General features: G+C 44.5%; 1 long non-coding RNA gene across 1 annotated transcript in view; it reads right to left on the reverse strand.

Moving 5' to 3' along the window:
* Positions 1–20,376: 20,376 nt before the first annotated feature.
* Positions 20,377–23,599, reverse strand: part of LOC144753494 (uncharacterized) — a 157,910-nt gene continuing 154,687 nt past the window's right edge. The window contains exon 4 of the long non-coding RNA XR_013594387.1: positions 20,377–20,505. This is a non-coding gene — a long non-coding RNA (uncharacterized LOC144753494). The remainder of the gene's footprint in view (positions 20,506–23,599) is intronic.

The following is a 23,599-nucleotide window of genomic DNA, read 5'->3' on the forward strand; positions in this document are numbered from 1 at the left end:
CTTCCGGCCAATGCCCCCGCCTGTGTCTCTCACGTTCAGTCGGCTGCCATCAAGCACTCATGTCTACTCCTCAATACTAGATCGCTGAGTAAGCATGCTCTTGATATCCATGAGCTCCTGGTTACGGAGGAGCCTCTCTGTCTGCTACTTACTGAGACATGGCTGGGGGAGGCCTCGAATCCTGACATAGCAACGGCAATCCCCTCTGACTATGTTATATTCAGACAAGATAGAGTGAAGGGTAGGGGCGGGGGTGTGGCTATTGTGGTGAATAGGCTTGCTACATGCTCCATTATCCCCACAGATGTTAATTCAGGCTGTGAATCTCTGGCATTCTCTATATCGCTGTCACCACACCAATCTTTCGTAGGGCTACTGATCTATAGACCTCCAGGGCCCTTGGGTTCTTTCTATGATGAGCTGCAGGCTGTGATATCGACACTTTGTTTGAGGACAGAGCATTGTATTATACTGGGGGATTTTAACATCCACATGGACGAGCGGGATGATGTAGATGCGATGAAAATCTGTGATATCACTTCTCCCCTGGGTCTCTCCCCCTATCTCACTATGCCCACTCATAACAGGGGTCATACCCTCGACCAGGTGTTTTCTACTGTTCCTATTGATGTTTCTACCCCTGTTCCGGTGCTCTGGTCGGACCACTTTTTGATTAAATTCTACATTTCATGCATCAATAAACCCCCATGCAATACCCCCTTTCGGCCTTGCCAGGCCCCTCGGGCATATCATCGTGTAACCCCCGAAAGGTTGACCCAGGCCTGTCTACTCCATCCTTGTCCACTGTCTGGGGTCCTAGAAAAAGATCTTGCTTCCTTGCAGGCATGGCTTACTGAAAGCCTAGACGAGCTTGCCCCTGAGATTGCCCCCCGTAAAACTACCAAACGGGCCTCCGCTCCTTGGTTTACTAAAGCCCTGGCCTTGGCTCGCCGACAGTGTAAGGTTGCGGAGAGGGCCTGGCGTCGACAGTATGACACCGTGGCCAAGCTGGCATACAGAGCTTCCATCAAAGCCTACCACCAAGATATTTTGCTGGAGAAGAAATCTTACCTCTCAAGGAGAATTGAGATGGCTACCAACCCTTGCAAGGAGATTTTCACTATTGTAAGGGAATTTGTGACCCCTAAAATGAGTACACCGCTACGGGTGCGCTCGGAACCATGGGTGACCTCGCTTGCCAATTTTTTTACAACCAAAATTAAGTCCATTCAGGACTCTTTCTTGCTATCTGGGGTAGTGGCAGTCCCCGGCGCAAATGTCCCGGCAGAACCTGCAGGTAGCTTGGAGCCCACTCTCTCGGAATTTCCACCTTTAGCCGCCGCTACATCGTTGGAACTCCTAGCTAAATTAAACTCAGGGTCCCCTCTTGATCCTTGCCCTGCCAAATTTTTGGCGAAAATGGCGGAGGTTATAAACCCCCTTGTCAATCCCTTGCTGAATCTCTCCCTAAGCAGTGGGGTGGTACCTTCTGTTTGGAAACAAGCCATGGTCATCCCTCTGCTGAAAAAGCCCAGTCTGGACCCTGAGGTCTTTGCCAATTATAGGCCTATTTCTCTCCTGCCAGCTTTCGCTAAAATAGTGGAAAAACATGTACATACTTCCCTCTCCAACTTCCTTGAATCCCATAATTTGTTACACTATACTCAATCCGGCTTCCGTACCAACTTGAGCACCGAGACTGCGCTGCTGGAAGTTACGGAGTCGATCAGGGAGGTTTTGGATGAGGGAGGTAGGGCCATGTTGGTGATGCTCGACCTGTCGGCGGCTTTTGACACCGTCCCCCATGAGGGTCTCCTCATCAGGCTCAGTGAAATCGGTCTGCGGGGGACGGTGTTCAGCTGGTTTAGATCTTTTCTAGCTGGCCGCTGTCAAACGGTCTGGGCCCCGCCTTGCTCTGCGATAGTGCCGCCACTGGAGGTCGGAGTGCCCCAGGGCTCTGTTCTGAGCCCCACTCTTTTCAACATCTTCCTGACCCCGGGGAGTCTTTTGGGGCCCAGATCGTCTCATACGCCGACGATACCCAGCTCCTCTTCACTTGTGGGAAGGGGTCTGAGTTTGACGGTGAGAGCATCCGAGAGTGCCTTGAGGCGGTTTTTAAATGGTTCCAGCTAAATGGCCTCAAATGCAACTCGGATAAATCTGAGGTGCTCTTTTTCGGTTGTCGATCTGATCCGAGCTGGCGGGATTGGAGGCCTGTTACTATGTTCCCTCCTTCAGCTGCATCTTTAATAGCCAAGAACCTTGGGGTCAAAATCGACAACGGCCTGACGCTGAAGTCCCAGATTCTTGGCATCACAGGAACATGTTTTGGCCTCCTCAAGATGCTCCGTAAATTTCTCCCGCTACTCCCGTTGGCGCATAGAAAGATTACGGTGCAGGCCCTTATTGGGTCACGACTTGATTACGCCAATGTCCTGTATTTGGGCCTGCCGGAGTATCTTCTCCAACGTCTGCAGGTGGTCCAGAACTCGGCCACGCGGGCCATTTTTGGCCTACACGGTCGAGCTAGAACATCGAACCTCTTGCAGTCTCTTCATTGGCTGCCTATCCGGAAACGGATAGTTTTTAAAGCCCTTACTCTGGCTCACAAGGCTTTGCATGCTTCCGGGGCCAAATATATTCAAAAACGGTTGGCGATTTATCATCCGTCCAGATCGTTGAGGTCTGAGTCGCAGGCGTTGGCTGCGGTCCCAGTCATAAGAAGAGCGCGCATTGGGGGCCGGTCCTTCAAGTACCTGGCGCCTCGGCTCTGGAATACTTTGCCTATTGCCCTTCGCAGGAGTGCCAATTTGTTGGCTTTTAGAAAGGGCCTGAAATCCTGGTTATTTGTTCAATAGGACATATCTCTTTCTCGCCTGCCCCTTTATTTCTGTTATAGGTCATAAAGCGCCGGGACACTCTTCGGAGTAGCCGAGCGCTATACAAAACACCATTAACAGTAACATAACATTAACATGTGTTGTTTTGTTTTTGTGTTAGATTGTTTTTGTGCTGCATTATTGTATTATAATTCTGTGGTTTTTGATGGGTAAATGTAGTTATGTTGTAGTTGTGCCTTGTATTTTTGTTGCGTTGGCTTCTATCGTATCCTGGCATGTTTCTGTTGTTTTGTTATGTTATGTTGTGTTGGTTTGCATGTTTGTGTTTTAGTTATGTTCTCTAGATATTTGGTTCCTTTAATTCTTCAACAATGCTGCTATATTTCAAGCCAAAAGATGCATAATCCCTAAAAATGTCAGTGAAAGGAACCATTTACCACTTCCAAATGTGGTATACTACCACATTACAACTCAACCATCAGTCTACAACTATGTTAAAGAATATGTCTTAGTAAGACTCCCAAATCTCACTTTATCTGATTTGACCCAGAGTTCCTGCTTGTTAAGTCGACAACTAAGAAGGAAAGAAAACATGTGGGGCATCACGTTAGTTATGTTTGACAACAGAGTAAAGGACTTTAGGATGCACACTAAATGACTATTAAAATCCTGCTGGGAAATAGAACGGGATCAGAGGTCGCGCAGGGACAATATGTGTGCCATTGCAATGCGTAGCACGGCATCCCAAGAGGAAGTGAAAGAGGTATAGCCAATACTATGACCTGTGAACCCAATCTAACATTAGGGAGCATTCGCTTTATAGTGATAATTATGTCTTTTATGTTTTGCCCTCTTTTTCGCTGACAATTTCTTGACAAAACAAAGAATCTGATGTGGTTGGTCATTGAAAGCGGAAACAGCACAGTTGCCAGTTGCCCATAGCGAACATTGTCGCAATACTGACTCCTTCCATTGGGCATTGAGCAGAGAGATTATTAAGTCTTTCACCATAATTAAATCCACAGGCCTTCAAGGACATTAAATAAATTCTGAGCACAAAATCCCACAAATTTGTTTGCACTATGAGAGCTTACTTGGATGATATCCATCTTCATATTTTCAGTAAAAGCAAAGCTTAGCTTGACTTGACTACACTGGAGATGCAATGATCTGACCAGCAGAAATTACTTCAGAACCGGGACAATTTTGCCATCTATGCAGCCAGCAGATCGGACTAAATTACACGATGTAAATTTATATGATATTGAGTGAAATGCATTAAATCCTTTAGAAATGTACTAACATAATGTTTGATAACACAAGCACAATCATAGTCGCTAGAATAGTTAAGCCCAAAGTGATATGAACGAATGGAAAGTTAATATCAAATAATCAAGTTGCATATCTGAATGATATATTGAATCTGCTCCAGGAATCGGTGTAACTGGATAAATCTTAGCTAAATCAACTAAGGGCCTGATTCGAGTTTGGTGATGCGGTGCTGAGTCCGCCCCGCCGCCGCACTGCCAAACCTGTGGTCGGGCCGTCCGCAGATCACAAGTATTTCTCATGTCTGGCAACCTTTTTTTTTTTTTCCTATCTGCCACGGCGGTGGAACTACCATGAAAACCATGGCAGAGAGGAATCTTGTGATATGCTTGGTGGGACCACAGCAGTCCCGCCCAGCATATTGCGGCCTCCTGACCGCCGCAGGGAACAGCAGCCCCTGGGGGGCTGCGGAGGGGCAATTGCGGTCTGACTGCCCTAATTGTAATAGGGCAGTTGGAAGACCACCACCACTGCGCCCTCGCAAGTCTGGTGGTCCGTGGACCACCAGACTCGTTATAGAGCCCTTAGTGTTTTAATATGCTTAAGTTAATAACATGGCTACAATTTTGGAATGGGCAATAATGGCATTGCCTGTTTATTAGAGCATTACAAAAGTGCAAAACCTTCCCAAAATGCTTAGCATTATTGATTTAAGGAACCATGGAAGTCAATTACTGACCTAACTTAGGGGCCAATTAGGATGGCGGACGGATCGCCACCGCCATGCAGGCGGTGGCAATCCGTCTGCCATCCGTGCCCGTCCGCCACCTATTTCCCCACCGCCATATTACAATGGCGGGGGGACCGCGGCGGACGAGAAGACCGTCCGCCGCTTTTCCGCCACGGTCGCCTCGCGACCGCGGCTGAAAAGGTCTAATATGGTGGCGGTGTCTATCAGACACTGCCAGCCATATTAGGACGTGCTGTGGGCAATGCCTTTCCGTGGAGGCAATGCCACCACGAAAAGGCATACGTCTTTGCTTTTGGGGCCCGTTGCGGGCCCCCAGGGTGAAGGGGTGTGGGGGGTGCACATGGATAGGTACCCCCTGCGTTTCAAAATACAACATGGCAGGCACCGCACGGTGCCTGTCATGTTGTGCTTCGAAACGCACAACATGCATGTTTAGCATTGCGGTGGGCGGTGCTTTTAGCACACATGCTTTTAGCACCGCCCGCCGCAATGTTAAAAATGCGGGATGCACCCGCCACTGTGGCGGGTGCATCCTAATTTGAGGCACGGGACCTCCGCCCCTGTGGTGGACGGTCCCATCCTCCAACATGATGGCGGACGGACTTTGTCCATCCGCCATCCTAATTGACCCGTAGGTTATGAAGAAATTCTTCTGTAAGTGTGCTGCAAAGAAATAAGGTAGGGTCTATGGATTCGCCGAAGACTGCTTCCATATTGTTTTTCACTCTATATTTGATTGAATTACACATAGACCCCCTGTGTGCTAAAACGTGTCTACGCCATTTGCCTTGGAAATTGGCAATTTACCAACAACTGTGCTCTTCCAAACACTAACACTTCCGCTGATCCTACCCTGTCAAGGCCTGCATTGGTTCTGATTTACAACATGGACCTAACGTCAGGCCTAATCGCCAGATGCTATTGTTCAGATTGTATCAAACTGATTGGTGGAAAAAAATACAAACTCTTCATCATTCAACCACATTCCTCAAAACATTCAGATTCGAGTTCAATATTTTAAAAACCTGTTTGAAATTTAAAGAATAATGTGGCAACACATTTTATTGAGCAATATTAAATAAATTTTCATTAATTTTAGACATCACATTTAATAATTTTTATTTCACAATTAAAATTGCTTTATAAAATTAATTTAATTATACTGTAGTGATTTTTAATTTTGTTCTGAATATAAAGTAAATAGATACAGGAATTTAACATAAAATTGTTTTGATATTTATTGTCAAGTTAAATCAACTTTCTTTATTGTTATCTATACTTTAACATGCGGAGATCTCAATCCCAAATGCAGAGACGCTCTACGGTAAATTATGGAGATAATTTGAAAAATGTATTTAATCTATACTACTATAATAAAGGAGAAAGTTTCAGGCTTTGAGGCGGGTAAACTACGGAACCACTGCGCCAATCTACACACCCGATACACCGTAGAAATCGTCAGGGTGTGTAGATGGTTATAGGCTATATAAACTTTAAAAATAAACCTTATTTAAAAATGTATATTTAAAAAAAAGTAGTCCCCCCCCGAAGTAGCGCCGGCCGCGACGTGCGTGCTCACGTCGAGGAGCGGCGTCAGAGCGGCGTCAGAGGAGCTCCGGGCATGGCTCGGAGGAGGAGCGGTCACATGAAGAGCAGCACGGAGAGGCGGACATGGCGCGGGGGAGGAGCGGCGGCGGACAAGCGGTAAGGAGCAGAGCGGCGAGTAGCTGTGAACTCAGGAGCGGAGGAAAAGGTAAGCAGGCGGGTATCGGGCCAGGCGGGGAACGGCCAAAAGGCAATGTCGGGGCAGGCGGGGGGTGGGGGACGGGGACGGGGATTGACTCAGGCCACGCGAGGGTCGGGCCAGGTGGCAGGCGGGGGACGGGGCGGGCGGGGGGACGGGCTGCAGGCGGGGAACGGCCAAAAGGCAATGTCGGGGAAGGCGGGGGACGGGGATTGACTCAGGCTATGCGAGGGTCGGGCCAGGCGGCAGGCAGGGGACGGGGCGGGCGGGGGCACGGGCTGCTGGGCAATGTCGGGGCAGGCGGGGGTAGGGGAAAGCCTAAAAGCACCCGGTCGGGACGGGCTGCTAGTTTGAAATAAAAATGTTACATATTTTTACATTGCTCCGATGGTGGAAGGGTAGACATCTCATTTCCCTCTTCTGCTTAGCCCTCCATGGGGACCAAACAAATAGGGAATAAAAGGTGAGAGCTGCATGGGAGGCAGATCTAGTAGAACCTATGGAGGACTCAGATTGGAATCATGTGTGCAGTCTAGTAATTGGAGTGGACTGTGATTTGGATCTGTGAACTCCAGGTTGCAGCGGAGTCTTTGTAGACCATGACTTTAAATAACAACCACTCATACCAATTTCAATGCTAAATACAGCCCAAACGCAACCAGAGAATAACCTTTTTTCGGTTAGGTCAGGCTAGGATAGGTTAGGTTAGGTTAAGTTAGGTTAGGTTAGGTTAGGTTAGGTTCTCCTATAAGTTGGTGCTATTCTCTGCACAAAGCCATGCCAGGATTTTCTCTTCACATCACTGGATAACGAGTAGCGCGTTTGAATCACTTGGGATTGCAATCCAAAAAGGGTTAAATATGCCACGTTCAAATTGCACATCACAGTACTTTCAGAAAGAAATTTCATTGCTTACCACTGGCTGAAAGTAAAATGACCCATTTATTTTAACCTACTGGAGGACAGAACGAAATTGTACTTATAATTCGGTGAACTCTTGTGTCAACCGTGAAAGAGCTCATTTTATAAATCATTCTGGCAATGAGATGCAGCTGCATGCTGCCAATTGGAGGTTATAAACTGCAAACAGGCCATTTACTGTCAGCGCCTCGCTCACACTGCAATCTCCAGGCTTTGGAAAAAAGAGGCAGATTTACTGAGAAGGCAAAAAAAAAATCTCAGGCAGAAAACTATTGTATCTTTTCTTTCAAAAACAACTACATACAGTTGCATTTTAGTAGACAGGTGTTTCTATGGCATTACGCTAATGTAACCCCATGCTGCACAGGCCCCTACTTTCATGAATCTGTTTATATATTATTTTTTGGGTGGTTTTATATAGAACACACATTGTCCAAGGGCATCGAAGTGCTTTACAAGAAGGCACTTTCCACCAATCATCAAGATAACAGACTTGCAAAGCAACAAAGGAAAAGAGAGAAACAGACAACAGGATCCTCAAGCGTCTTTCCAGATTGTGTGGAAGATCACAGATTTAGCCCAGTTGGCGTTCAAAGAGTAGAATCTTGAGTTCCTGTTTAAAGGTAGCATGGCATGGGGTCATACAGAGGGTCAGAAGAAGAGAGTCACACATTCTGGTTGCTCTTCCCAAGTGTGCCTGTTTGAAGGTGGGAGGTTTCAGGAGAAGGGAGTATGTGTTACTTGAACCCCATTGAATGCCAGAGATTTTCAATTTTCCAGTTCAGTATGTGGGTGAAGAGGAATGCAAGGCATGTGGGTGGTGCAGGGAGTTTTAAATGTATATCTTGCCTCAATTGCAAGCTGTTAGAGGGCTAACAGGATCGGTGCGATGCGGTCAAATTTCTTGCAGCCTGTAGCAAAACAGGCCGTTGCATTCAGAATTGCTCAGAACAACACTAACTGTGCTTTAGGTATGCCAGAGCGGAACAAGTTCCCACAGTATAGTCTGGGAAGAACCAACGCTTGAACACACAATGTTAAGTCCTTTTCCAGAATGAGCTGCCTGATCCTACAGAGAAGCTTTTGGTGGAACCAACTACCCTTGGCCATGACAGCAATTTGATTCTGGAGCTTAAGTCGACTGTCGAGGACGAAGCCAAGCGACTTGGTGTTCTCAACACTGGCAGGTTTGCAATCCAGGGCAGGCATGGATTCTATGCACTCTTTTGCTTTTTTCAGCAAGGTTGCATTTCTTGGGAGAGATTAGAAGGAACTTTGTTTTGTGGTGTTGGGTTTAAGATGGTGAGTAAGCATCACATTTGTGTTAAAGTGAGAAAAAGAGAAAAAGGTTTTGGATTTCATCCCTTGCCTTTGGGTTAGAAAACAACACATTTCAGGTAGATGTAGAGATCTACATTTGCGGAAAAGCGAATATTATTTACAGGGTGAAAATCTAGAAAAATAGCCTACATTTGGCAGCCTCAGTGTACCTTTGATCAAGAATCCCGTCTAGCCTCTCAATCTTCTAAGCATTTCTAAATTGCACCGTTCTACTTGGGGGAGACAAAAGATTATCTGGCCAAGCTCTGAAACCAAAAATAAGCTATCTCCGAGCCTTAACAACAAAAGAAGGATGGATACAGTTAGGAAAATCATCAAGCGTACACTCCTTTACAAATTCTTTTGATATAAACCCGATAAATGCATCTTCCTTCGGGCTCATGCTTAATACACATGGCTATTGGTATCCAATTAGACCCGGGCTTGAATGGGGCTCACAACAAAGGGTGTGCTACATTAAGGTTCTAACCATCCATCTAGCCCTCCAGAGTAACGCAATATCAACCTCGGCCCATGGAGGGAGTTCCGTGGGGCAGAGTGGCGGGACGGGGGAGGGGCAGGGTGGAGGTTGCTAAAAACCGGAATATGGATAATTGGAGGTAAGCAAACAAAATACGTTTTATTTATTAAATTGTTTACTTGGACGTCTTTGGACATCTTTTTACCCAGTGCTCAGGCCAAATGGACATGACCTGTGGTCAATGTGTTCTTTGCCGCTATTGCCATCGGAGGGTGAATAAGAGGTCACAAATTCAAAAACCAATAGGACCAACTCAGCCTCTTCCGAGGTTGGCAAATTAAGTACCATTTAAGTAGGTACCAGGAACACCTGCTATTAACAGTGCTGGAAACTGGCAAAGACTGTTGGTATAATGAAATGTGTAAAAACTTATTATTAGTATTAATAAGAAAGGAAATATATGTCATTCAGACCCTCCTTCCAGTTTGTGGTGACACAATATATTTCTCTGAACTGATCAGAACTGCGATTTCTCTCAGATTTTTAGGTCTGACCTACCAGGTAACTTTAGCTGTCTGGTTGTGAAAGACCTCTAGTGTGGAACAGTGGTTCACAGTGGGCTTGGAGCCTGCCCATTGGTTCGATTTCTAAGCTTTATTTTCACTCATATTTCCTTGCTTCTTATTTGATGGCTATCCCTCCCCTTGTGTTTGTCCCTCCCCTTAAGCATAGCCTAATTTCCGTCCTTTGATTAGCTGACTTGTATCCTTCCACTGCTCAAATATAGTGAACCACTGTTTTCTTTTTAGTGAAGCACTTCAATAGAATATATAAATTTTCCAGCTGTCTTTATTTTGGCAGGGCTGTGGCATGGTGGAGTCAACCACCACACCACCACTCCACCGAAGGTTGCTGTGACCCGCCTGCCAGATTACGACCACTTTTGTAGTCTGACAGGCGGGCAGCGTGGCGGTTCTGCTGCAGTGACTGGGGTGCCTTTGAAAGAAGCACAACAATGGGAATGCCACACGAGGTTCCTGCACGACATTGACTTCAATGTTCATGCTATGCAGGAACGTGGGTGCATGCACACAGGGGGGCACATGTTGTGCCCCCCTACATGCATCCCCAAGCTGAGGGGGCATAGTGGGCCCTACAGGGCTCTCTTTGTTTCAGCATTGCCAGCCTTTTCATGAAGAAACGACCCAGATGAAACTGCTGGCTGTCCTGAAACTTGTAATATATATGGCGGTGCCACAGCAGCACCACCTGCGTATTACATATCCCCTGACTGCCGCACCATCACTAGGGAACGGCGGTTCCTTGGTGGAGCCGGTGGTCCAATTACAAATACGGTCAGACCAACCAGGTTGTAATTGGGTGGTCCGACTGCCGGTGTGGGGGTGGCTGGACCGCCAACTCCGTGCCACTACGGGTACTGCCAGACTTTAAATTTGGCTATCTGTGTTCTTTCCCGCATGTGTGGCTATGTCTTTCTTTCTTTATCACTTCTCCCCAACCAGGTGGATAATGCAGTCCTCTGCGGTTTCTGCAGTGCAGGAGGGCCTCCAACCCTCCAGATGGCACCCCACCCTTCAGGGGGGGCCAATTCAACCAAAGGCCTATGAATATCTGTAAGGTATAGGAGACTCAGGGGTCTCTCATCCCATTCTGCCAGGAGGGGCTGTCATTTTGCATTTCGCCACTGACTTCCACCTAGCTTTTTAGGTCTCGCGACCTATCAATGCGCGCAAGCGCATTGAGGGAGCGAGAATTCAAGTGCTCAAAAAACTCGTGAAACCAAGGGTTTCGTTCGTGCGGTTTTCTTTAAGTTCACGTGAATCACGTGAGCAAACAAGCACGCGCATTCACGGCCGCACAGCACATCAAAGGGCTTCGCCCAGCGTGCGCTCTGCGGCTTCTCCTCCCCTAACACGCTATCTCAGCTCTCCTGCCCCCGGCCGCACAGCACATCAAAGGGCTTCGCCCAGCGTGCGCTCTGCGGCTTCTCCTCCCCTAACACGCTATCTCAGCTCTCCTGCCCCCATCCGGCTTCCCTCCGGCCATTTGCCACACTCCTTGATTTTCTGCCTCCGACCCCAGCACTTCTGGGCTCGTCCAGGCAGTGAGGGAATGGAATAAAAACAAGCATTGGCATAGCCAATAGGTCTCGCTTGTGGGACCTTATAAGTATTTAGTTTTGCAGCACAATATCCTTGGTGCAACAACATCAGCTGTTGCACGGCTAAACCTTGTACCTTATAAGTGTTTAGGCATGCAACAGTTGATGTTGTTGCACTAAGGATATTGTGCTGCAAAACTAAATACTTATAAGGTCCCACAAGCGAGACCTATTGGCAATGCCAATGCTTGTTTTTATTGCATCCCCTACCGCCTGCCAACTTCCCAATGCTCTGCTCAGCAGCCCCTTGATTGCTTGCCCACCCTTTGTGGTCCTTTCAGTATTTATTTTTTTCAGCGGCGGCTGCCTCGGAATGGGGGTGGTGGAACGGGGGAATGGATAAAAAAAAAAAAACGTACCTTTCCTCCGCCGCAGCCACCACGGCACGCCTCTCCTCCGTCCTCTCCGTCTACACTGGCAGCACCGGAAGCAGACACTCCCAGCCAATCACGACGCTGCATGAGCAGAGTTGTGATTGGTCTGAGTGGCCTGTATGGCCGCTCAGCAATACCTGGGAGCCTGGGCATGTTCTCCATCGGGCTGTGCAACACAACCAGGTGGAGAACATGTTAAGTGCGCATGAATTGTTGGCCGCCCCAAAAGGGCCGGTCAAACATTCATGCGCACTTAGGGACTGCAAATCACTCCTCACTTTGCTCAGCCCCGTCGAGGCCTGGCTTGAGTTCTGCACAGAAAAATAAAATGATAATACAGTCTTGTTATTATCATTTTATTCAGTTATTTATTTATTTGCACTGCTGAATAGCAGTGGGGCATCGTTCCTCCGCCTTAGCTGGGGTGCTACCACTGGTTAACTTAAATTTCTTGGAAGGCCCGCCGGCTCCCATTTACCGCTGAGCCCCTCTGATTGCAAAAATGCACTTCAGCACAAATGGAAATGTCATTTTACATTTACTGCGCAAGGTATCATCCATCATCTTGAATTGGTAAATATAAAAAAATAGCAGTAGTGCCATTTAGTAAGCCCAACATGCATGGTGATGCATGCACGCGCCTACTGAATGATGTGGGTGCAAGTAGCATCATGACAAATACGTGCTATGATCCCATTTCATCATGATCCATTTTTTTTATTTTTTGTTTTGTACTGATACTTCACAGGATCGCCAAAAAGCACTCACACTCAAATAAGTCACAAAGGCGAGACCTGTTGGCTTAGCCAATACTTGTTTATTGTTATAATGATCCTTCAGTGGTAAAATGCATGGGTATAGCAGCAGAAGGGAGACGTGTTTCTACAGAGAGAAAATGTAATCATTTACCTATCCCCCACAAAAAAAGTATATATTTTTGTATTACTCATAAGCCTGCACCACCAGCCAGAAAACGTCGCACAGTAACATTCACTGTATGTTTCTCTCCATAGGCAATCAAGCGAACGAAGAATTCACTGAATCGGTCTATTTATTGGTTGAAGATGTGAGTACTTGGGAGGTGCGAGAACTCTCCTCGTACAACTAAAATATGATTTCAATATTATGTGAAAGAAAACTAGAACACAATTCGCAAATAAAAAAGAAAAGTCTCTTCTCCCTGCTATAATCTTGCACAAAATTGTTAAATAAAGAAAATAAATTAAAACAAGGGCACAACCACCTCCTGGGTTTACCAATGCTTGCTTGCGTATACACTGCCACTCTGTAGAGACAACTCTGGTGTCGACATCAAAACACCTCGCGCATCTCGCCTGAAACTGGATAAATCTGAGTGAGCGTGGGTGGGTAGTATATTACACTTGGAGTGTCCGCTACAAATTGAATCACAAAGGGTTGTTGATAAAGTTTAGGGCATCCGTTTTAGATGGGTTATAAGGACGCCACTGCTTCCGTTAGTTTAATCTATTTTACGATGTCTGATGCAAACAAATGGGCAACATAGAAAAAAATATAAAAATAAAGAAGCAGCCCGTTTACACCATGTCTTGCACCGAAGGGCGCTCCTTTTCAGATGGCTGCCTTCACTCAGTGCAAGAAAGACAACGGACAGGTTGGGCTGACCCATCCCCCCATGTTGTATGCTGTGGGTGGAAGGGTGTATGTATAATTGAATAGAACAATTGATGAAGAGGGTTGAACAAAAAACCCTATATGTATGTATGTACTTGATTAGCTTTTGTTTGGCTTTTTATTCGGGGGGGGGGGGGGGATTTCCAAGCATGCATACCAAATAAAGCAGTCTGGTGGCCAGATCCCCCCAAAAAAACTACAGCCACGCTATCAGTAGTGCAGGAGGTGTAGTGGCGATAGAGGGCACGATTTAAAGGGGCCGATTGTACCTTAATTATGGCTATTATTTACATTATGTACGATGAAGGAGGCGATGTTTTCCTGCTGCCTTTGGAACCCATAGCACCATTGCTAGGCCACAGCAACCATGACATCCAGGGCGGGCCTGGCTGCACGACTGTCGTATGTACTGTAAGAGAAGCTCATGAGTGTTTGATGTTGCATGTGAATGGCTTTGCTTTGCCATGTGTGTTTGCTGGGTTTCGGTCAGCTTCTGTGGAACTATAACATCGAGTGCGTTTCTGCGTCTGGTTTTGGGAGGGCACTGTGCCCGAGCACTCCTGTGAATAATCCGCAGCCATATAAAAGTAACGCCGGACGTATTCTACCAATATAAGGAGGGGAAAATGCGTTGATACAATGTATTTGTCAAAAGACCAGTTGTGAGACAGTCCCTGCTACGTTTGTCATCTATGATTGTCTGATTATTTGTTGTGTTTAATACAGGGTAAACACAGAGCCTGCAGCCAATCATTAATATGCTTTTTTAGCCTGTGATTGATGCTGTCTACCTGTATTTATGGGGTTCACGGTGCAGCTCACACATGGGAGGGATATTTCGGAAACAAACGGGGCCTAAGGATTTCCACTTCCACATAGGAAGTCAAAGGAAAATAGGTATTGAGTGACTACGTGCTCCCTCGGCGCGTGACACCGTAGCCGGGCTGTTCGGATTGTGGAGTTGAGGTGAGTGGAGAACTATTTCTACTCTGTAATACAAGTCACTTGCGGGACTCAGTTTAGCGAAGAAACAATTACTTGCACAAGGGCATTTGTCATCTGCAACCAAACATTTGTTTCTTTTTTTTTTTTTGCACTTTTATATAGCGCGAACTCAACCCGAAGGTATCAGAGCGCTTTACATGAGCACCAGTTTCATTGAACAAAAACACATTCACTTTCTGGAAGCACTGGGAGATTAGTGATTTGCCCCTAGAATTACAGGATTTTGAACTGACTTTGAGACTGGAACCCTTTCCCCAAAGTCGACAGCTCTGGTTGTTAGGCCACATCCGCTGAGGTTTGTGTACATAATTGAGCATCAGGCATCGACTTGCATGGAGAGAAAGGGTGATCCCTGTCCTCTCTGCTACCTGTGGGGTGTGTGGGGGACGAGAGAAGGGCAGTGGGGATCTGTATCGCTGTCGGGTGTGAGGGGAGACATGGCAGATGGGAGATTCATTCAGACCGAGGATTGTGTTGTGGGATAGGCAGGGCTTTAGGTGGGATGAAAAACCTGGGGGGGGGGGGGGGGGTTAAAGGGGCGTGGCCAATGGAATTCAGGGCGTGGCTTAAAACACATACACTAAAAATCTGTGTTTAGCATAGTGTGCCGCCCGACTTGTATTTTTGCTGGTTCTGTCACTGCATGCTGATATAGGATACAATAAGTAACATCATACCTACAACAAGTCAGGAATACTGGCTTTGTCAATGGTCGTTAGTTGCATAAGATAAATAAGCAGCAACTATGGCTTGCATATAATATTGAAAAAGCTTCCACTTTAAGCCTTGGTGACATCAGGACTATGTTGCTGCTCCTGAGTTTCAAGAAGAAAAGGGAAATCCAGAGAGAAAATCACCCTCTCTAAAGGATTTCCCTTCCCCTCCAGCTCACCCAGCATGACGTCATGCCATAACTTCTCCACTAGTGAGAAGTGAGCAGTGTGAGCACAGGCACATCCACATCGATACGCCTGCTGTCATTGCAGCTAGGGGGAAAAAACGGACCGCCTGTCAGGCACACATAACATAGAGACCCGTTTCGAGGACCCTTTAAAAAAATTGCCCTGCTCAGCACCGGTGAGACCCGGCCCACTTAAAGCCCTGTGGATAGGGGTGCCCTTGCCCCCAGAGTGGCGTGAAGGGATGGTTGTGGGAAAGGAGGGGGGGAGAGGGGGTCCTGCTCGGTGTATAAATGTGACATGGTGGATGGTAGAAGTGTTTTAGTGGAAGATAGAATTGGAGAGACAGAGTGATCCTTGTAATGTTGGGATGTTTGAGGCACTATTGTAATGGGGTCCACCCGTGCTCTCGGGTGAGTGCGCCCTTCCTCTGGCTGGGAGCGTGGCCCAGACGGAGGGCCGGGCCGGGCAGGGCGTTATCCAGCTGGCCTGCTCCTTTTGCCATGCATTCTTTGATTGGCATGGCAGTCTCGGCCTCAAATCCCTGTCAGTATTAGCTGCGTCCAAAGAAAACAGAAATCGTGGGGGAAGCGGGGCCGGGGGGAGCACTGGGGGGCTGGGGAAAGGGGCGCTGGGGCCCAGAGCACGAACAGCTGGATGGGACTCTTTTGTTTTGTGTATAGGAGGTAACATTTTTATTAACGAGGCAAAGTCGTAGACCACGTTTTGCCACGAAATTGGAACATTTGCTACCGAAATTATTAGGTCTAGTGTGAGGGATTTTTTTCCTTTGGTTCAAACGGTCAAGTAAAACGACATACGTCAATTAATTTATTATTTTGTAATAATAATTTTATTTTGGAATATAATATGATATTGAATCTATATGCACATATTTATTATATACCCGAAAGTTACTTTTTGTTGCTGTTTATTATTAATAGTTGTAATACTTTTATTTCGTTCGACCGCTTTTTTGTGTTATAATATTTTTTATTTCAAAATTGCATATGGTTAACGTTGCATTTGTGCGTGTCGTGCATGCTTCTACAAATGAGTATAATTTATTGAACAATTTTAGTTATAATACAGCGGTGGTGTTACACTTGATGTAGTTACGATTTTAAAAAACACAGCATATAATCGACCTGGGGGCCGGTCTCGGGGATACAATCGGATTTACGATCTGGGTCTACCCTTGAAACTTTCGATTTGTCCGGAAAAAATACTCTGGAAATGTCGAAATGTAAACGGTTCTTTATAAAAACTCTCTTGCTACACCAAGTTAATAATATTTTGCTGAAGTTCCAAAACTTTTTCGTTCTCTCTGAACTTTAGGGAAGGTTTGTTAAACTCTATTTGTCGTGCGTCCTAGTCGCATCCGTCAAGAAACACAGTAATATCGGATATGCATATTAGTGTTTCAAGACTAAACAATTCGTATTACAAATGTGTGTGCAAGAAATATAAATGGCAGCAGGGGGTATTTGCAATTGTTGCAAGTAAAATCAAATCGAATGATTTACAGCAAAACCGCACAAGTAACAAAAAAACACGAATCTTACTGCGAATGTTAAACAAATTAAAAACATGTACATTTTGCAATTTATAAAACCAGGAAACATTTTCAATTAAAACGAATCGATTAACTGTATTAGAAAAAGCGCAGTTTATTACGACGTCTATTTGCGACTAGATGGGATTTAATGCCTCGTAAAAAAAACTGAATGTGTTTTCCGATCACAGAAGTGAAACATTTTTTTTTAATCCACATTTAAAGTGTTTCTCTCGTCGACCGCCATCAGGAACAACATTCTGCGACTTCAAGTCAGAAGTTTCCTTTCAACAATAGGTTATTCTGCCCAAGTTTTCCTCCTCGAAGAAGCACTAATAAAATGAAAAGTCACTTTAACAAAAACATCCCGATGTGATTTGTGCTGGCAATACCCATAAAGTGCTTTAAACTTTATTTACAGCTCCCCCGCCCTTGCCTGGCATCAGAACGAGAATCGGTTCCAAGACGTGAAATCAGAAGAGCATTGGAAAGAAAAAAAAGTGAAAGCTGCGGAATAAAACATGAAAAAGAATTGCAAAACTAAATTATGCATTTGATGCGCTCACCTGTCCGGGAAGAGTAAAGTTGTTATTAAATTCGGGATACACGTTGACAGGTTTTGGTATCAGCGCTGCCTCGCGTTTGTATTTATTGAACCTATATTACACTTTAATTAATTCTAGTGCTGGCGTGGCAGAAAGGTAATTTGGAGGAATTATCTGGAAATAAATGCTCGGTGCCGGTGTCATTTATTTGACGGAGAGCCATGGATTATTGCGCTGTCTGCCCGTATTCTCCGTAAAAAGCATGACTTCTGCATTGCAATATTAGACGCCCGCGCCTGCTGCACTGTGAATTATTAACGCCCTGTTCATTATGAGTTGCTTTTGCAGCGAAAGGTGTTAGAGAGGCCCCCATGTTTATTAACTTTCCATTGATTTCGGGCCGGTCTCGTTCGTTCCACATCACAGGCCCAGAATTCTTCATGAAATCTTTTCGCTTGTCCTGACCCCGGAATTAATAGCGGACGACGGTGTGCGCGCGCTCTGCACCGACGGCGGCCATTTTGAACTTGGAAATGGTCCTTCTTTGGAAACATAATGGTACATAAAGAAGTCATGAATCCAGTATCTCTGCAGCGTTTATCGTCCCCACAACAACACCAGAATATTCGTACGAGAATGTAAGTATAAATTACCTCAAACAACTTTTCATTTGAAGCCAGAGCCTTTAAAAGTACATATAGCTGCTAAGTGGCCTAATGATTTGTCTGCCACCATCTGCCCAATATGATGTTTTAGCCAGCAGTGGTCTGCCAAAAACATGATTTTTAATCCTCATGCATAATGTGGGAAAGTAGCTACAAGTCCTAGAATGTAATGTGCTGTTGGCTAAAACTCAATGTTATCACACTTGACATGGGGTCACTTGGCAGTTATGAGAAGTATGGCTAGTCACATTCCCCAAGAAATGTACACTTCTCAGCTCTCGTAATTGCTGGTTTCTGAGCTAGTGCTACTTCGCACACTGGGGCTATTTTTTTTGTTTTTACTTTTTAAGTACAGGCAATGTGGACGTGCCAAATAGTAAGATTGTCCAAGCTCAGAATAGTGTCATTTTGCTTCAGCAGTTTCATTGTTAAACAGGAATTGGACAGGCAAAGGCAGACATCTCTAAAATATGTTGCACAGTAATAAATAAGTGACAGGAGGATTGGATTGGATGAAACACAATTAAGGTAACATTTATAAATAAACTTCTTTACTGCTTAACTCTAGCAGCAAACACAAATAAACATAAAATAAATCACAAAAAAGAATAATATATTTTGAAACAGCAGCCTAGGCATCCAGCCATTCTGACCTCACAATGAGTCCACCAATGGTAGCACACCCAACCCTTTAATTCATTTAGTAATGGGAAACTCTTCTCTTTCCCTGCACAAAGGAAGCAGACTTCCACTTCCACTTAAATTCCACCCATACGAAATATTGAGGAACAAATTCAACAAACCCAAGCAAAATACTTAATTCTTATAATCTAAACACGGTTAAAATCCTTGAAAAGGAATTCTCAATTATATGGTTTAACAAAGGTCATAACGTACTACTCTCAGACTAAAAGTTAAAAAAAATAGATTAAGGGAGTGAATGAAGAATGAGAAGTTTTCACTTCCTTGTCTTTGATTGAGCCCAAACCTTCTGTCACATTAGTTTTCTGAAATATCACATTCTCTGCTAAAACCGGAGGCTCAATTATAACAGGTTTAAAGCCTGACATTCACACTGTGAGACACTAGAGCAACTAGCCTATAACATATAGAATTATAGATGGATAACAGTGAATTATGGGGCTGTTTTAACCAATGGCTTCTGGGGGACATGAAATTGACACCAATGATGAAGCTTGAGTTGTCTATGATGTCACTCAGACCACCGGGATGAGAAATATCCCTATAATTCCCTTTTTACACATCTATCATTGTATGCTATCTATGCCCCGTACCCAAAATCATCTACATCTGCTTTCATTTGCTACTCAGGGGCAGAGGAGTAATAGGGGAGTCATGTATACCATGGCCTCTCCTCACTGTCCCAAATTCTTTTATAAATACCCAAGTTTCTGTCACCCAGCCCGCCACTCTCTGTGCCATCCCTTCCCCTGTCTTCAGAAGCTGTGCTCCCTTAATTCCAGAGCGATCTGACAGGCTCTTAGAGACCTCAGCCAGTGCAGCCTGGAATTCCTTTTTGACATTGCAACAGTGAGTTATGAGATTCGTAACCAACTGTTGCTTGGTCACAACAGTGAATTATCACATTTAGAATGTGAAATTCACGCTAATGGTTCTCAGTGAGAGCCATACATACCACAATTCATGAAACCAGTCTGTCAATTTCCTGATGTCCACCAGATGTCCAGAGGAAATAAACACTTGGATGCTGTACAACAATCATTTTAAAGGAGGCACTCAATATATCACATCAATCCAACATTTTCTTTTAAAAAAGATGATGGCCAGCCCAGCCTTGTGTATAAAAGAAGGGATATACAATAAAGAAGATTCATTAAAAACTGTAGATTGGAGCTGGATCCTTCATGAATCTGGTGTTTAAATGTTGCTAGAAGCGCCTCCCCTGAAGGATTTGTGTTGAGGAGTGTTGAATTGATGTAACAATATTGACTATAATTGCAGGTACTGACCAGGGTTAAAGTTTAATAATTTGACTGAATTGGGACTAATATGAATGTAGTGCATGTAACAGATGTGCTATGTCGAGGGCCTCTTACAAAATGATTCTTGTACTGATTAAGGGTTTGGGACTGTAGGTGGCTAAACTCAATAGAGGAAGAGCACCATATTTATAATCTACTTACGGTGTATGTGTGATGTAATGAAACCATGGTTACGTCTGTAGATAGACTTTGGATGCCAAATCCTTTCCTGCTGAATGGGCCTCAAACTTGCAAATATAATTTCCTGTCTCCTTCATAAACCTTCTAACACGCCTTGCTAAGGTAGAAGCAAAAACGGGTTTAAAAGTCTTCATAAATGAAATTAAAAGCCGAGAAGCCAAAGAAGGACAGAAATCAGCAGTCTATGCATGTGACATCTGAGGCAGTTAACAACACAAAACGCTGCATAATCTGGAAAACTCAGTTAAACCATACAAGTAGATAAAGTCTACATGCATCTAATAACATAAAGCATACACAGCTTTGGAGAACATCAGTAGCTTTAACAGTTGATACTCATTAAAGTAAAACACATGCAATAAAACCATTGTTCAGCAAACCCAAAAGGAAACCAAGGACCAATGTATCATCCTAATATGGGGTGAATATTTGGGTCTTAGAGGAACCTTGAGGCGACTAGAATAGATAGGCCATAAAGCCAGAAATTGTTTGCCAACCGACTCACCCTTAATCAGGATATGGCCCGACAAAATGGCTGACCTTTACATATTTAACACAGAGTGAGCCTAGAAAAAAAGAGAAAACAGAAAATGAACAACCTTTATTGGAGAGGTAGAAATGGGATTCAACCATTAAACCACAAACCTACTACCACAACCTGACCAGGCATACATTTAACTTGAACGAGTGAAGCAAACCAAGTGTCTTTAAAGAATGACACTGCCTTCTGAGAAAGCCATTGAACACTCCGGGCCATCATCTACAGATGGCCTGGAAACACAAGATTAGTTGCACCCCCCCACAGGACTGCGAAGAAGCTGGGAAAGGCAGAAGATACCTAGTGAAGTCTAAATAGAGCTCTAAAAGCTTTGAGTACCATACCTGATTTGACCAAAACAGTGTTATTAAGACCATATTCACCCTGTCCCTTCTGACTAGTTCTAGAGTTCTGGGTATTAATCAAAAGAAGGAAATGCATGCCCTCGAACGGACCTCAGAAGTTGAAGAAATGCATAACTTCAACTAGAGAGCACTTGCCAGCTGTTAAGACCTCTCAGCACCTTGCACACAGCCCTTCTTGAAAGATTGAGGCATGATAACTGGTGCTAGGCCTAAAATGGATCTTCCATTTCAGACCTCCCTCCTTGTGGAGCCACAAACCTGCCTCCATTTTTGCATCTGAAGAAAGGAAGACTAAGGCTGAGTAAGAAAGACCTCTTCTAAAATGCAAAGAATTCAAACGCTAAAGACCCTATTATGAAGAGGGGAATGGAAAATGACCTTAACGGATGTGGACAACAACCCTACAATCCTGGCCAATGATCTTAGGGAAAATGTGTTGACCCCGAGTACCGAAAAATCTCTTTTTCTATTGCTTTAGTTTTTTAATTTGGAAAGAAAAGTGCAACCTTCACTGAGTCAATCACATTCTTTAGAAACTGGATAATTTGTAATGAGACCAATGCAGACTTTTTTGGGTTGATGAAAAAAACACATTTCTTTTGCAGAGACACTACCATTAGCATATGACTCGCCAACAATCTCATTTTGTGAGGCATGATCTACATGTTGTCCAGATAAATCACCATCTGGAGGTCAAGGAATCGGAGCACAGTTACCACCAGCTTGAGTAGTTTCATAAAACACCAAAAAGCAAAGGACAGTCTTAAAGGGTGTGACTTGAACTGTAACATCTCATGCCCCCATTGAAACTGAAGGAACTGCTTATGTGAATAATGGAAGGGAACTGATTAATACGCATCTTTTGGTTGCATGTCAAAATAGAAAATGCAGAAATATAATCTCAGATAAATATTGTGTCCTAAATACTGCTTGCAAAAAGATTGACATAGTTGGTGATGATTTTCCATTACTAACTCCATTGAGTTGATATTTTTGTAAACAATATTTATGACAGTAGATTTATGTCAGATGATATTTACACTATGGCATTCAGATACTACAACAATATACTACAACCATATTTCACATCAATTTTCACCATCCATTCTCCTAGCTGAAGGGAGTCATCAGACAATGAAAACCTTCCATCTTGAAATGTCTGTACAAAAGACGTTGTTCGACAACCAGAGGTTTATCACTGGATGCTGAGATTCACTAATTTTGCCACCAAGAACAGTTTGCTGACAAAACCCTGCACACGATCCAGAACTAGCCTTATTTCTTCTTTGCACAGTAACTTCTGCATGTCATCCATCAATACACCCTTCCCCCACATGTCATCCATAATTTAACCCTTCTCCAGACTGGAAAAATGACATCAGACAAGAAAGATGCTGTTGAATTAGGTGAGAGGAAAGTTCTATTCTCAGCCTTCAAATTGTTTGTGAAACTCTAGGATCTTATGTAACAAGGGTTCACTGACTTAAAAAGATGGAGAGTGTCCAATCCAACTTTCTCAAACACAAAAATGTAAATGGAGATGATCTACTTATATTGGGATGAGAACATTCCCTGCATCTGTAGCCTGTGCTTCATGATTGATCCCTGCCTGGAGGGTAAAAGGGCATGTAGACTCCTCTTTCTTTGAACGATGAGGAGTGGCCTCACCTGGGACCAGAGAAGGTAGGTTTCTAAGAGTCGTGTTGTGATGGGCTGGAAGAGCGAGCTCTGCCTAGGCCGGCATTTCCAAAGACGTTTGAGTGCTTTCCACAAGATCAGCAGCGCTTTAGCTAGAGCTGTGATGGTTTGGACTTATGGTGAAATCTTCTCCACAGATCTCGCTCCAAAAAGATGGCCTTCCAAATCAGCCGCATGCTCTGTATCCAACATCTCAATAAACTACAGATATATTCTCATCAGGAAAGCCTTTCTGCATTCTGATGAAAGGGTCACCTTAGCATTACCCGATTGTCACACATCGAGCTCTCTCCGGCTCAGTAACACTGGCAGATCGTAAATAGGTCAATTCATAAATCAGCACCAGAATAAACAGAATGCATATAAGCTTGATGACATGGAGGAAAGGAGATATTGAATGAGTCTGCTATATATCCTCTAAGGCCTCATGCATAGATCTCATGGTGGTACTCACTGCAGCCTGCACCACATCTTGAACCATAATGTAAGAATCTGCTTCTACTGTTCTTTGTCAGAATATTGTGGACAGGAACATCGTCTGACATAAAAATCATGGCATAAATATTGTTTCCAAAAATATTGTCCTATTT

This window comes from Lissotriton helveticus, chromosome 5_1 (genome assembly GCF_964261635.1).
Source record: "Lissotriton helveticus chromosome 5_1, aLisHel1.1, whole genome shotgun sequence".
NCBI classification, from domain to species: Eukaryota; Metazoa; Chordata; class Amphibia; order Caudata; family Salamandridae; genus Lissotriton; species Lissotriton helveticus.